A 14,273-nucleotide genomic window follows, 5' to 3' on the forward strand; every position below is an offset into this window, starting at 1 on the left:
GAAGTCACACATTGACAGGTGTCGATGTCTCAAGGAAGTTGGTTGTTCACTTGGTTCTTAAATCACTTCCTGAATCATATGGTAAGTTCGTAAGAGAGAACTATATGATGGACTGTGACATGTGTTGGAATAGTGTGTAAGGCTGCAACTATATTAGGCAAATATTTGACCCGATTGTGCATGGTCCTTTTGGGTTGCCTTCACCATAGCAGCTTGACAGGATGATTTATTATGAGAGAATAGATATTATTAATATATTATGAGAATAATATAAGGAATAATAATATTGTTATTTGTTTAATATAAGTCATAGATTAATTAGTATTAATTCAGTGACTTAAAGAGATTAATTAAATAACAGGGTATAAACTGTCAATTCTTTGATAGTTACACTTTAGGCTGTAAATCCTTAAGGGATAGGGGTTGGACGAATTCTAGGGCTTGGGATAGCCTCAAATTCGTCCAAGGCTTATCTAAGGTAAGGATTAGGATTACTTAGGGTCTAAGTTATCCAATTAGGGTTTAAGGGTAAAACCCTAGGAGCCTTACAAGTATAAATAGACCCCTTGGGGAAGGGAAATCAGCATCTCTTCTAAAGCAAGGAGACCCTAGCCGATTTCTTCCTCTCTCCTCTCTCTCAAATCATTCTCTTTGCTAGTTGCTGTTTGTAAGCCATTAGAGGAGTGACATTTGTGACTCTAAAGCTCCAAGAACAAGAAGATCAAACAAGTGTTTCAAGGTAAGCTTCTAACTCTGGTTTTGTATTGTTCTTATATCTAATTAGTCATTAGAAGTCTTGGATTCAATGCATGTTTAATTAGAGAAACCTAGATCCAAGCATTAGGGTTTGTATGTGCACATAGGAATGTTCATATGGCCAAAACTCGTCAGTGGTATCAGAGCCTAGATTGGTTTCTATTAAATTGTTGCTTGATTGTTTGAATCTTACCTGCAAAATTCGATTTTTATGTTTCTGAGTCATGGACTCGGCGAGTCCCACAGTTGACTCGGCGAGTTGGCCTGACTCGGCGAGTACAGAGTGGGTACTCGGCGAGTCCGAGCGTCAGGAAGAGCCAAAATCGGGTTTTTTTTTTCATATTTATCTTATGGAAACTTACCTTTATCATATTAGATCAACCTAAATCCAATTTTATGATATATGACTATATTTTTGATCTAATTGAATAAATTTATCAATTAATAAAATATTTAATTTCCTTATATGATAATTATTAATTATTTTGATTAAATTGGTAAATTGTTTTTCAAGAAATCATAAATAAATCAAATATGGATAATTATGTGATTAATTGTTAATTTAAATTATTTTTTATTTGATCCTTTATGTTTTAAATGTTTAAAGCTTCCCCTCAAGTTTTGAAATTTATGTTTTGTGATTAAAAGTTTAATTTAAACAATTTAAATTTCAAACCCTAGAATTTTACAAGTTTAAAATCCAACCCTATACTAATATAATATTACAAGATTAATATCTATATATGTATAACTTAAATGCTAGTCTTACCGTTAGTAGGCCTCATTCACGAAGCCGGTCTATAAGGTGGGTATAAGGTTGCGGCCTATAAAATGGCGCTTAATGGGTGTACAGTCACACCTACCGCTTGCTTGATCGGTGGAGGGTTGTTAGCCGAACGGGTAGGATAGGACAATCTCATCCTCTCATTAAAAGTATAATATGAAATACAAAGTAACTACATGTTTTCTTAAAATTTCCCAATCTTAGTTACTTTAGGAAAAGTGAATTGATGCAATCCCATGAAATTACACTTTGCACCTTGCTAAGAAGTTAGTGGAGCGTGTGTGGTTTACCGGCACACTAATTGGTTCTAAGAGAAGGTGGCAAAGGGTGATTCATTGTTTATCATAGTTCGATGGAGCGTGTGTGGTTTACCGGCACATCGCATAGGTGATCGTTACAATGAAGGCACCATGTGAATTTGCATGGTAATTCACACCCGCTTTGTGATCCTCGGTATCCCAGTCACAAACAAGAGGGGCATATCGATATTTAAACATGCCATTGAAAAGTTTCAATGAATCTCATCCAAACCTAAGAATTCTCAATACATTTAGGACTTAAAGTTATGTTTTTCATGGTGGAGAATTAGTGAATCGTCATTCACTTACCTTCAAATTGTTTGCATATTAGATTACGGCATGCCTTTTCTAATTTGTAAATATTGTTGTTGGATCCTAGACCTAATTTTTCTTATTGGGTGATAATTAGGGATTCATGTTCTAATCTATCTTTTTCCTTTCTATTTGTAGATGTCGAACTCTAACAACGCTGCTGCTAGTTCATTCACTTTGATGAGCCTTTGTCAAAAGGTCACCTTCGATGGAATGAACTTTAGCGAATGGATAAGATGCATTCGCACGATTGCTCGCTATGAGGATAAGGAGTATGTCCTCGATGAGAAGCTCGAGAAAATCAACCCTGAAATCACTACTTCGGCTGAGATGACCGCTTTTGAAACTCACGAGCGTGATGCAACAAAGGTGCATTGCATCATGATCGCCACTATGAACTCCGAATTCCAAAAGTCCTATGAGGACATGTACTCGTACGAGATGCACCAAGACTTGTTGGAGAGATACCACCAAAACGTGAGACAAGAGCGTTATGAGATTTTCACTAACTTGATTTCCGCTAAGATGGGTCATGGAGAGTCTCTTACCGTGCACCTGCAAAAGATGCAAAGGTATGTCGACCATCTTCGCAAGTTGAATGTTGACTTTGGGGAAGATTTGGCGATCGACATGGTGCTTCACTCTTTGCCTCCAAGTTACAATCAATTTAGGATGACCTATCACATGAACAAAGAAGAGGTCACCCTAAGCAAACTCCAAGGTCTCTTGAGGGTCGCTGAGAGCAACTTCAAGGACAAGTCTGTTGCACCAACTTCCAATCTGCCCGCCGCTCCTATTTTGGCAATTGGACAAGGAAAGGGAAAGAAGAGGAAGGCTTCGTCTAAGAACTATCGCAAGGTTAAAACCCGAGATGGTGCCTCTTCTAGTGGGACCAAAGTTGATCCCGCTAAGCCCTGCCCTAACCCGAAGGAGGCAGAGTGCCACCACTGCCACAAGATAGGATACTGGAAGAGAAGCTGTCCAGAGTACCTGCAAACCATCAAGGAAGGAAAGATCAACCATCTTTCGCAGGTATATACAGAATTAAATCTAACGATTCATCTCATGATATTTCTTAGGTTCTTGATACCGGTTGTGGTTACCACATTTGTTCTAATGTGCAGGGACTAAGTGTTGGGTTATGAGCATTCTAACACTCCTAAGTGTACATGCAACCTAAATACCTTGGAATTATGTTTTCTCTATTATACATGCAAATATGAACATCCAAGGTATTATCCTAATCTAGCATACAAAATAATGGATATAACAAGATAGAATACATACCTCTTTGATAGTGCTTGTCTTCATGAAGCTTGAGTGCTTAGTGCCCCAAGTGTGACACCTCAAATGGTTCACACAACACCATAAGCACTTGGAATAACTTAGAGAGAAATAAGAACACTTCATGAAATCGTGTAGCCCTCATACATACACATAGTGTTAGTCATTGTCACGATTTCTTGAGCCATGGGTTTCTTTTATATGGTGGCTATTAGGGTTACACCATGTAACTCATGACTTTACCCATTCCTTATGCTCCATGGATTTTAACCTCCATGGAGTATCCATGGGTCACCCCATGGACTTAGTCCAACATAAGGAATCTTGGATCACAAGCCCACATATATAAGAATGAATGATTTACACAATCAACCCATATATTTAATTAGTCTTCTTTTGATCACTTAATTAATTCTAGATTAATTCTTGATCAATACTAATTAAATAATCTCATTATTCTTATTATTAATATACTAGAACTTATAATATATTAATAACCGTAAGTGTCTTATTTCTCTCATTATAGTCTATCCAAGTGCATGATGCCATGCAACCCAAATGGACCATGCCGGGTCGGGTCAAGTCTTACCAATTATAGTTATGGACTTAGACATTAATCCAACAGTCTCCCACTTGGATAAGTCTAAAACTATTATTGCGTATGACTTCAGGAACCAACTAGCAATCGTAGCTCTCAAAAGCTTCTGTCGAACTCTGACCTTGTAGATGAACTCTGATCTTTGTCAACGACTTGTCCATTAGATAAGGGATCATATATTCCTCCATTCTAGATATCATATGGACTGAGACATGGATTATAATCATTCTCTCTGTCCATTTGTTGTTTCCCGATTTCCGATTTATGACGACTGACTAATTGAACAAATCAAATCAGTCTTGGCCCGGCCGAGCACTTCCATTTGTCATCATCAAATCATCGAGGGGCCCACAGATATCGCTTTCATCCCGAAGGTAAAAGGAATGGATAAACTTCGACTCATATGGCTTGTTCTACTACTTGTTGAATCATACACAAAGACACGTTTTATAACATCGAGTTACCAATGCGTTACGTGTAATCAATGTACTGTCAACTCATAGTAACAACTCATATCTCTAGGTTTGAAGAATATAAGATATTATCGTCTCATGATCACTCGTGATAAAACCCATGAAGTGATTCTAATGAGCGCGGGTTGAATCCAATACTCAGAACTTATGAGCACTCATGAGTGTTGTAGCCATTTGTCCAACACCTTAGACCTCTACAAGCCAACCCATGACAGTCTTAATTCATATCTACTTCCAGCATATGACCGACTGTGGATGGTTTGAATAACTTAGTCATTCCGGAAGAATAACCTAGTTTATTCGGGAAGTCAAAACATGCAAAGTGAAACACAATAATAATTGAATCCAATATGGTCTCAGAACTTATGAATATAAATAAAACTCCTTTTATTTATCACCATATGATTACACATTATTCATTGTATATTGTTTCAGCTATCAACATTATTCTTGAATTTAAAACAATAGTTGTCCCATGCTCCAAGCATGCACACTATGTTTTCTAAACAATAGTCATGCCATACACCAAGTATGCATAATATGTTTGACTATGATCTTTATTTTGTGAACTAGATCAAATGAACATAACTTCAATGATTCTCTTTTCACACTCCCAAATCCTTACTGCAAATGCAAGAATTCCAAATTCATGTCATTTACTGAAATCTGTTAGATTCTAAACTTATATGCATCGATCCTCTTGTAATGATTATGCACAAAGTCAGAAAGACTTAACAACAATCATTACAGAGCATTCCAAAGGAGATCAAGTCCTTGGAACCATCCTTCTTGCATTAGGTTTCCTTAATCTTACACAGATTGAAAATTCTAACTTTGAAACATTTCCGAATTCATTTTGACTATCACTTCTGAACAAGAGTTGCCTCCTTACAGATTATGTCAATATGGTCCTTCCAGAATTATCACTATACTTCCAATTATCCTTGAGAAACCAGTCTTTGGTAAACCTTAGATTTACCTCGACAATTGTTTAATCCTTTTTAGTCATATCCAGTTCTAAACCTTTTCCCATCATATCCAGTTCTAAACCTTTTCCCTTCTTAATGCCCCAGGCATTTGGAAATTTTTAGAAAGGATGAATATAGCACATGTAATCGATCCTATATCCGAAGCATATGGGACACGATTCATGATGTCTCACATAAAGACTAAACCAGTCTTTTGCTATAACATTTCCATTTCAATTTGCCAAGTTCTCATAATTCAGATTATGAAAAGGGATGCCGTAATCATAATCGAATTTAAGAACGCAAATAATGGACCCATATACAGAATTTCCTTATGTTGAGCCATTCCAACATGAAATTCATATATATCCTTGACTAAATGATTAAAACCTCACGATCTAAGCTTATAGATTTGAGATGAAGTATAATTTCCTCTCCCTTAATTATAGCAAAACAACTTTTTCCCAATCGAAACCTTTTGTTTTTCTATAATTAACATTGCTAACTTGCAATACTTATCATAATTATCATGCTCCCACTAACATGATGATTATTAGCATAACACTTATGCTCCCACTAGCTTTGACATGTACTCAGAAATCAGCTGGACTTCTAGAAATCAATACTTTATTGACTTCCTTACCAAAGTTCAGATTTCTGATACTAGATTGTTTTGATAAGACTTTATCAAAAACATACACCTTCCCTTAGATAGCTCATGGGTGTGTCAAAACAAATTTAAGAACTATGAAAAGGGATGCCGTAATCATAGTCTTGATTGTTTTGACCTTTGCCATTTCTCACAAGTCCAGGTTAGTGTGCCGGTAAACCACACACGCTCCACTAACGACTTTGAGAATGCAAATATCACAATTGCTATCTAGCTAAAATCTACTTAGTGGAAGTGTCTCCTCACCATCATTTTCATGAATCAGAGAGAAACCTTATGACACTTAGATTTATTGGTGTATGAGTTCCTACCCATATGAATTTGTCAAAACCATAATCACAAGACAAAGATAATGACAAATCCAAAACCGTATGGATTGAACTCAATCTTAACTTCTTGCCACCTGGCAGCTCAAGGGCCTACCATTGCTTCCAAGTTGTTGTGCAACACATTGAGAACTCTAAGAACTCATATGCGAAGCCAACTTTAACTAGAATGGGCACAGAGTATGTCAACACGATAGGTTATAAACCTCAAGTCGTGCGCTAGTGAAGAACTTCAGGTTTTATTCTTGATTAGTTCTTGAGACTTTCAAGACCTTTAAGACTCCCACTGTCCTCTTGACCTATAAGACTCCCTTGTCAAACATCCAAGAGATAGTGCGGATTCTAATCAAGACAAACACTTCACACAATTGGCCTTAGTTGGTCTTTGTTTTATCCAAAACATCACAACTTACCAATTTCAAATGTACAAGAGTAGAAAACTTTTACTCTTACATTTGATAAGTGTTTTTAAACCTTCTTTAAGACATGTCACTCAAATTACAATCTTGGAGTACGACTCTAAGACTTGTATTGGAACGAAGTATGACTCATCTTCTTGATTTAACCATTTCAACAATTCAAGATCCCTTCTTCTTAGTCATAAGAATGCACTAAGACTTCCTTAGAGAACTAATTTTGATATGGTTTCTTAATCATTAAGATGATCACAAAACTGATACTAAAGTACTCTCCCATCTTTTCAGATTTGAGAAACTTTTATCCTTCTGCCTAATGTGATTCTTCTTATCCGCTCTGCCATGCATTGGAACCTTTTCCAATGTCTCAGAGTTACACTTAAGCTTGTAAGTATAATTATATTTACTGAGCTTTAGTAAACTATGAGAAATAGCCTTATATCTTTTGTGGTGGACTTAATCAGTGCACATGACTATGTACTCGATCCCTTAGTCCATTACTTGACTCACATATCCATGTGAATAAGTAATTAGTCTTAATTTTCCAATACTTGAAAGTTCTCATTCATCATGCTATACAACTTGCATGATTCCAAGTTCCGGTCCAATTGAGACTTGGGTGATGAGAATCTTTCCTTATTTGGTAAATTTAGACATTACCACAAATGAATAAATCAATTTCATATTTCCACTCTTGCTATTAATGGAATCACATAGGCAACAATTTTTCCTCAAATGCCATTGTAAGGATATTTTAAAATAACTAAAATCAAAAAATTTTCTTTTATTTTAAAATTATGCGGAAAAACTTATCCTTACAATCCATATGAAAACTTGTTGTTATCTATTCCTAATCAATATCTCATAACTCCTAAGAAGTAGCTCAAGAATCCGATTTTCAAACTACGCGATAGAAATCCATCTATGCGATCAGATTCAGCATATTCTTTCTTTAAGTTCCTTTACTTTTCTTTGATTCTTAAAACATTACCATGTGACCCAGTCACAACATGTATCAGGAATCTCAGAATAGAAACTTAACAGAGTTAGATTTGTGGACTTTTACCTGAAGTAGAGTCAATCTTATTGACTTTAACATCCTTAGGTAAATTAGGCAGCTTCGCAACTAATGACCCTTACTTTGGCAATATAAACATATGGAACCTTTGATAATGGTACACAGGACTATTACAGACTTAGCTTTTCTCTTTACCATTTGTTCAACCGAGTTGACTATGGCCGATCCCTTTCCATTGGGAAGAGAATGTTTTTTTTCTGTATCTCCAGTGTCACCATTGTCAATGTCCATAAAGTTTCAGGAAGTTGATCTTAACAATAGATAAGATCATTAAGGGTCTTGTCATAGTCTATTTCATAGGTGTCCCAAAGGAACTCACTATGTGACTTAGAAAGTGATTGAACCACCAACTTTCTCAAGACATTGACACCCAACTCTCCCGGCTTGTCAATATGTGTCTACATCTCCAAGATGTGATCACACCTAGACCTTTTCTTGCCAATAGGGTTCGAGTGACCTTAAAATTTTCAAGAACTTGTGGGTTAGGGAGAATAATTGGAGGAGGAGAGAGAAGTATGATATCCATGGGACATCATCTTCATTTAGGAAAGCTTGTTTCAAGAGATTTGGGAAGATCATAAATGTCTAATTCAGACATGTTATGGGAGATATTCAAGATAGTTGATCTTTGAGTCCTTAATATGACACCCAATATGAAATATTAAGGCTAGGACCCAACAAATTATTTTATAACTTGGAAGAGGTATGCCGTAATCCAAGCTATAAAACAATTTGAAGGTAGGTGAATGACAATTCACCAATTTCCACCAAGATAAACGAAATGTATTATTAGGTTTTAATTGGTTTTGAAACTCCTAGATCTTTTGAGATTCATTGAACTGTTCAATGGCATGTTTCAATCTCGAGTGTGCCCTTCAGGTTTTGTGACTGGGATGCCGAGGATCACAAAACAAGGTGTGAAGTAACCATGCAAATTACTTGGTACCCTTAAGTGTTTATCCCTCAATCGATGTACCGGTTAACCACACACGCTCCACCGATACTATGATAAACATTAAGTCACCCTTTGCCTACCTTGTTAAATACGAGTTAGTGTGCCGGTTAACCACACGCGCTCCACTAACCGACTCAAACAAATTGCAAAGTGTAATTTCATGGATTAGCACCTTATTCACATTTTCCTAAGTAACTAAGATTGGGAATTATTAAGAGTTTAGTTACTTAGTATTTATCATTAATACTTTTAATGAAGGGAGAATTATAGTCATGTCAAACCCGTTCGGCTAACGACCCTCCACCAGTCAAGCAAGCGGTGGGTGAGAGTAGACACCCATTAAGTTGCCATTTTATAGGCAACAACCTTATACCCACCTTATAGACCGGCTTCGTGAATGAGGCGTACTAGCGGTAAGACCGACTTTACTCTTATACATATAAATATTATTAACTTATAATATTATAAAGTATAAGGATTGAATTTTAACTTTTAAAATTCTAAGGGCTAACTTGGAATTAAAGTATTCATAAGAGAAAACTTTACAAATTCCAAAACTTGAGGGCAAGTTTTGAAACTATTCAAAACTAATTAATTCCATAACTTATGTATTTAAAGTAGTTTTAATCCAAAAACTCTTCAAGTTCCATAACTTGTGGACAAATTATGGAAGACTTTAAACTAATAAAGAATTAATCTTTTCTTTATTTTATAACTTATGGAATTAATTAAGGTTACATATTTTATTTATTTATTTATTAATGAAGTGACTCTTGAACCTCCATAACTTAAGGACAAGACTCTTCATCTTTTTTGTAACCTTTGCCAACTTTATGAGTTTTATGAGTCTTTAATGTGACTCTTCATGTAACTTAAGGATAAGTTACACAAACACATTTTATACTCAACTCTTAGATTAATTTGGATTGAAAACAACTTTTTCACTCAACTTTTCTATTAATCTAAGCAACTCATAAGAACAAGATAATTCAAATCAAAAATTTTCATGTAATTAGTCTAACTTTTAAACTAATACAGAACATGAATCTATTGACAATTATCTTTGAAAATGGATTAGCATGAACATTACCACATTAAAAACAAGTTTATAAGTTCAAAACAACTTAGGGTAATGTTCCTAGTCCATTTCTAGCCAAAAACCTCGAAGATATGCTGTCTGGGGTCCAACTCGTCGAGTGCATGAACTTAACTCGGCGAGTTGGATGCATTTTGCCTTGGACTCGTCGAGTCCCTTTATGGACTCGGCGAGTCAACTGGGCTGACAGCATCAAAACTCGATTTTTCAGCTTCTATTGCAGGTATAACAAGAAAACAAGCCTAGGCTCTGATACCACTGTTGGGTTATGAGCATTCTAACACTCCTAAGTGTACATGCAACCCTAAATACCTTGGATCTATGTTTTCTCTATTATACATGCAAATATGAACATCCAAGGTATTATCCTAATCTAGCATACAAAATAATGGATATAACAAGATAGAATACATACCTCTTTGATAGTGCTTGTCTTCATGAAGCTTGAGTGCTTAGTGCCCCAAGTGTGACACCTCAAATGGTTCACACAACACCATAAGCACTTGGAATAACTTAGAGAGAAATTAGAACACTTCATGAAATCGTGTAGCCCTCATACATACACATAGTGTTAGTCACGATTTCTTGAGCCATGGGTTTCTTTTATATGGTGGCTATTAGGGTTACACCATGTAACTCATGACTTTACCCATTCCTTATGCTCCATGGATTTTAACCTCCATGGAGTATCCATGGGTCACCCCATGGACTTAGTCCAACATAAGGAATCTTGGATCACAAGCCCACATATATAAGAATGAATGATTTACACAATCAACCCATATATTTAATTAGTCTTCTTTTGATCACTTAATTAATTCTAGATTAATTCTTGATCAATACTAATTAAATAATCTCATTATTCTTATTATTAATATACTAGAACTTATAATATATTAATAACCGTAAGTGTCTTATTTCTCTCATTATAGTCTATCCAAGTGCATGATGCCATGCAACCCAAATGGACCATGCCGGGTCGGGTCAAGTCTTACCAATTATAGTTATGGACTTAGACATTAATCCTATTGGATAAGGTGTCTAAGTCCATAACTATTTCTGGTATGTACTTGACCCGACCCGACATGGTCCATTTGGGTTGCATGGCACCATGCAATTGGATAAACTAAATGAGAGAAATAACGCTTGGAGATTATTAATATATTATAAGTTCTAATATATTAATAATATTATTTGATTAGTTTGATCAAGAATTAATTTAGAATTAATTAAGTGATCAAAAGATAACTAATTAAATATATGGGTTGATTAAGTAAATCATCCATATCTTGTATAGTGGGCTAAAAGGCTCCATGGATCATCAAGTTGGGTTCCACCCATAGGATGCTCCATGGATGCTCCATGGGAGTTACAAACCCATGGGTCATGGAAATGAAGAGTTATGACACATTAGGGTTTAACCCTAGATGTGTCAACACTATATAAGAAGCATAATCTCCACCAAAATCGGTTGCAACAAAGTAATAGAGGGCTTGGCCGATTTGGAGAAGTGAGTATTCTCTCATAAGTTCTTCCAAGAGTATTTGGTGTTGTGTGAAGCATTTGAGGCATCACCACTTGAGGTGCTAGGCTCACAAGGTTTCAAGGAACACAAGCAATTACAAGGTAAGTTATTCTATCTATACTTTATGTTAAAATTGTTCCCCATGTATGCTAGATAGGATATAACCTTGGAATTCAACTTTGCATGAAAAATTAGACAAACATAGATCCAAGGTTATTAGGGTTGCATGTACACTTAGGAAGTGTTAGAATGCTCAAAACCCATCAGTGGTATCAGAGCCTAGGCTTGTTTGTTCTTATTTGTTCTTAAAAGTTGAAAACAGAATCGAAAATTTGCTGTCTGCGATCGGACTCGTCGAGTCCATAGGGGGGACTCATCGAGTCCATGTGTATCTTCAACCAACTCGGCGAGTCATGTTCATGCACTCGGCGAGTAGGGTCGAATGAGTGCAGAATTTCGATTCAGTTGCTGGAAAATGAATTAGAAACATTACCCTAAACTGTTTTAGTAAATATAAACTTGTTTTTGGTGGTGTAATGTTTTGCTAATTCATTTACAACAACTAGTTATCAAAATTACAAAGTTTTATGTAATTTTTGATTATGCTCATATTCATGTTCTTGTTCTTATGAAGTTTTAGATGATCATAGGAATTATTTGTAACCTATTTGGTAGTTTAATTCTTGATCATAATGTGTTTTAATGGAGTCCATAACTTATCCTTAAGTTATGGAAAACCAAGAGTCACTTGAGTTAAAAACCATTAAGAAAACACAAGAGTTATAAAAATGAAGAGTCTTCATTTTATGACTCTATTAAACTCATAAGTTACAAGAAATGAAAAGTTTTGAAAGTTACAAAACTTGCCCTCAAGTTTTGGAACAAGTAAAGTTAAGTTAAAACTTTAGTTCCAACCCCTAGAATTTTAAAAGTTAAAATTCAACCCTTATACTTATATTATGATAATTTAATAATTATATATATATATGTATAAGAACAAGTCGTCTTACCGCTAGTACGCCTCATTCACGAAGCCGGTCTATAAGGTGGGTATAAGGTTGTTGCCTATAAAATGGTGACTTAATGGGTGTATATTCTCACCCACCGCTTGCTTGACTGGTGGAGGGTCGTTAGCCGAACGGGTAAGACAAGGACTTATAAATTCTCATTCAAAGTATGATGAATATATAAAGTAACTAAATGTTTATTAAATTCCCAATCTTAGTTACTTTAGGAAAAATGTGAATAAGGTGCTAATCCATGAAATTACACTTTACACTTTGTCTGAGTCGTTGGTGGAGCGTGTGTGGTTAACCGGCACACTAACTTGGACTTAACAAGGTAGGTAAAGGGTGACTTAAAAGTTTATTATAGTATCGGTGGAGCGTGTGTGGTTTACCGGCACATCGATTGAGTGATAAACTTTAAAGGTACCAAGTGATTTGCATGGTTACTTCACACCTCGTTTTGTGATCCTCGGCATCCCAGTCACAAAACCTGGAGGGCACTCCCGAGATCGAAACATGCCTTTGAAAAGTTCATTGGATCTCAAAGAATCTAGGAATTTCTAAAACCAATAAAAACTAAATATTTATTATTTCGGTTTTCGTGGTGGAAATTGGTGAATCGTCATTCACCTACCTTTCAAATATGGTATAGCTTAGATTACGGCATACCTCTTCTAAGTTATACTATATTGTGATTGGGTCCTAGCCTTAATATTACATTTGGGTGTTTTATTAAGGACTCTCTTAAATCTAAACTAAACTCGTTCTTCTTTTCAGATGTCTTCAACTAATGCTTCTGGCTCAAATCCTAATGGCTCCTTTACTCTTATGAGTCTGTGCGGGAAAGTCACCTTTGATGGATCCAATTTCAATAAGTGGATCAGAAACATCAGGATGATTACCCGCTACGAGGACAAAGAATATGTCCTTGACAAGGAGCTTAAGGAAATTGACGAGTCCACTGCAACTCCCCAGGAGATCGCTGACTTTCATACTCATGAAAGAGATGCAACCAAGGTGGCTTGCATCATGTTAGCCACCATGACAGCTGAACTCCAAAAGTCTTATGAAGACTTCTACCCTTATGAAATGCACCAAGACTTGATGGAAAGATACCATCAAAGTGCACGACAAGAGAGGTACGAAGTCATCTGCTCCATGATAACAACCATGATGAAGGACGGAGAGTCCGTCACGAGCCACATACAGAAAATGCAAAGGTATGTGGATCGGTTGCTGAAGCTCAATGTGAACTTCCCTGAGGAGCTTGCAATAGATATCATTTTGCACTCCTTACCATCGTGCTATGATCAATTCCGCATGACATATCACATGAACAAGGAAGAGGTCACCCTCAGCAAACTTCAGGGACTTCTCAAGACCGCAGAAACAGGTCTTAAGGGGAAGTCGGTTGCTATCACTCCTACTCCAGAAACAACTCCGGTCTTGGCAATCGGGCAGAGTCGAGGGAGGAAGAGAAAGAGATCTTCAAAGGGTACCAAGGCTCGGAACCTTGATGGCTCTTCTTCAAGTGGAACCAAGAAAGGTTTCATTACTCCTTCTTCTGACCCAAAAGAGGCAGAATGCTTCTATTGCCACGAGAAAGCTCATTGGAAGCGGAACTGCCCAAAGTACCAGCAAGATGTAAAGGATGGGAAAGTCAAACCCAACCATGCAGGTATTTACACTATCATTTCTAATAACTCACCCCATTCGAAATCTTGGG

The sequence above is a fragment of the Lactuca saligna genome, chromosome 2 (assembly GCF_052625555.1).
Source record: "Lactuca saligna cultivar CGN05327 chromosome 2, ASM5262555v1, whole genome shotgun sequence".
In the NCBI taxonomy this organism is placed as follows: Eukaryota; Viridiplantae; Streptophyta; class Magnoliopsida; order Asterales; family Asteraceae; genus Lactuca; species Lactuca saligna.